Source organism: Carlito syrichta, unplaced genomic scaffold (assembly GCF_000164805.1).
Source record: "Carlito syrichta isolate Samal-C Ts95f unplaced genomic scaffold, Tarsius_syrichta-2.0.1 Scaffold305678, whole genome shotgun sequence".
In the NCBI taxonomy this organism is placed as follows: domain Eukaryota; kingdom Metazoa; phylum Chordata; class Mammalia; order Primates; family Tarsiidae; genus Carlito; species Carlito syrichta.
The window spans coordinates 434,536-437,532 of NW_007249774.1; positions in this window are offsets into that span (position 1 = coordinate 434,536).

The window sequence follows — 2,997 nt, forward strand, 5'->3', positions numbered from 1 at the left end:
AAATGTATCTGTTTGGCTCTGAGTGGATGGACAGGGCCCCCTCAGTGTGGAGGGACTAGGGAGGAGTGAGTTCTTTTTGTAAGGACATTCTAAGAATCATGAGTCGAACACCCACACTTTAAAACACAAGGACACAAGTAACCTATGTGCTCATTTGAACTCAAGTTTGATGAGGGAAGCGATGTTATACAAAACAGGAGCACCCAAGAAGTCTGGTCAATGTTTACAATGTTGCAACTTGGTTCTGTTATTAGTGTGACAATATCCAATGATCTGCATCCAAAATAAACAAACAATCAATTGCCTATCTGGTTTAGGTGTACACCTAAGGCATGGTTTCTCAACCTCAGCACTCCCAGCATTTGGGGCTGGATAATTCCTTGGTGTGTGAAAGCTGTTCTGCGCGTGGAAGGATGCTTGGCAACATCCCTGGTGTCTAGTGCCTAAGTACTCCACCTCCCCTGCCTGCTCTGCTCCCACTCATCACACCCCAAAATGTCTAAATGTCTGCAGTCATTGACAAATGTCCCTGGGGGTAACGTTTCCCACGGTTGAGGACCATTTATCTGTCACAGAATTGTGTTTTCTCTTCATGATGCGACCTAATAGTTAATTTATCAAGATAAAATACGAAACTGTGAAATGATGGACTATGTCTCTTTCACTGTTGTTTAGTACATTTGTGTTGTGGACATCGTTGAGGTTTTCTGCCCTTAGAGTTGCCATACCTGTATATAAATGTGTGTATTCTTGCATCTGGGTACTCATGATAGCCTGTCTCATGGTAGGCCTTTCATTACATTTTTAATTGAAGAAAAAATTACAATAAACAGGGCCATGGGACTTTTAGAGATGGAAACATAAATAAGAAGGGTTAAACACCCTTGCTTTCTTGTGGTGTGGTTTGCAGCATGGTATCTAGGGTGGAATAGCCCAGGAGTAAGAATGTGGGTTCTATGATTAGGAAGTTCAGGCTTCAAGATTTGATCTGACACTTGGTCCTGGGTGTGAACTTAGGAAAGCCTCTGAAATCTCCTGTCCCTCAACATCCCCTTCTTTGCAATGGGCAGACACAGTTTTGCCCCCTTGAATTGCTGTGAATCTGGTGAACTAATAGAGGTGAAGTTCTTTGAATCAGGCCTGGCATAGAGGCAGTGCCCAGTGGTTTTCACCGTAGCTGCATTTCAATTCCTGTTCACTTATCTAGCTTTGTTACCCATCTAGCTTTGTTATCCATCTGTGGGTCTTTGGAGAGCAAGACCCATGTTTTCTCTCTTTGTACGTCCAGGGCCCAGCTCATTCTCTACCACGCTGGAGACACTCAACGGATGCTATGGAATAAATGGCAGGTGAATAGAACAAGGGCAGGGAACAGGACAGGGGGTGAAACACAGTTTGGGCAGGAGACAGTGACTGGGTGAACTGAGGATGCCTGAATACCACTCTGAGCATTTGAACCCAGGTGATGCAATTCAGGTACCAAACAAGGGACAGCCTGGGTCATCCAGTACAGATACGATCCCTTTCTCCTCTTCTTGGTCACACATTTCCTAGGCCAGAACCATCTTTGCAAATGGAGAAAAATCTTACTCAGCCACCTAGGGTGCCCACCTGCTTATGCTGCAGAACTTTCCTTTGGGAGTAACAATTTCTGAAGACATATGGGAAGCATTCACAATTTTGCTCTAAAAATAATAAATAGTAGGTTGATATTCTAGGGGGACATTAGAAAAGTGACTTCCTTTTGGATTAGCATGCAGAGAGGGAACAGGGTAAGTGTCTTTCTGTAGGTGTGTTTAAAAAGATAGAGATAAACTTAAGTAAGATTATGTCCTTTGTTTGGTTTTTTGTTTCTCTCACAAGTGGAAATTATTGTTGTGGGGATTTTGCATGCACTATATTTTGTATCTTGTAAAGTTGCAACAAACACGAGGAAAGTCAGTGAGATACCACAGCTTTCTTCTGTTCTCCTGGAATCAAACACTAAACAGAATTTTCAATGTTAAGGCTCCAGCCAGGAGGGAGGCAGAAGGCAGGAGGGAAAGGACATGCCGCTTTCAGTGGCAGCAGGGAGATGAGCCTCCTTTACTGCAGTGGTCGAGGCAGGTGGTTTCTTCCCTTGGTCCCTCTCCTCCAAAGAAAGCCTTATTGGTTTCCTGTTCTGAGGGGAAGGTGGGTCACATTCTAGGACTTTCCAGGGTCTTGAGTTTATCTCTAACAACATAAATATTCCAGTGAGATCATGCTTCTTCCCTTCTCTGACTTCTGCTTCAGCTCACTGCTGTGGAAAGGAAACAACGGTGTCCAGCAGGGTCCTTGCAACTCTTGAAAACAAGCAGTCGTTTGGTAGAGGGACTCCCTTACTTGGTGTTTGATCATGAATAAATGAAACATCTCAGGATCGTAGAGGAGTAAGACCGTGGTTTCTGTCTGGAAAACTGGAGGGGCTTTGAATTCTTTATCTGCCCTATGGGATGTGTGTGTGTGTGTGTGTGTGTGTGTGTGTGTGTGTGTGGTGTGTGTGCCTGTGTGTATATCTCAAAGATCACATATTAATAATGTGTTGACCTCTCTGCTTTCCATTTAAGACCCATTATCATCCAGAATTAGGTTCTGGATTTAAATGTAGTTAAAATGAAGTGAGTGATCATTATTGACAGGAAGAGACTATTTCTAAATGCTAACAATAGATCAGGCAGTCACATTCACCAAACAGACCTATACATTATACATCATAGACATGAAATTAGCACGGGAGGGGTTCTTCACACCCTCATGGTCAGTTATCAGGTCACAAGACACAGACAACTCCCAAACTGCACATTGAGGCTCAAGTCAATTTTCAGATATAGACATGAGAAATCTTCTGTGCATGATGCAATGTCTATTTGATGTCAACATTTTAGGGTCCAGAGAGAAGAACCAATTTGCTCATGAATTTTTTTTTTGAGTTGGAGTCTCACTCGGTCGTCCAGACTGGAGTGCAGTGGCCGCTCC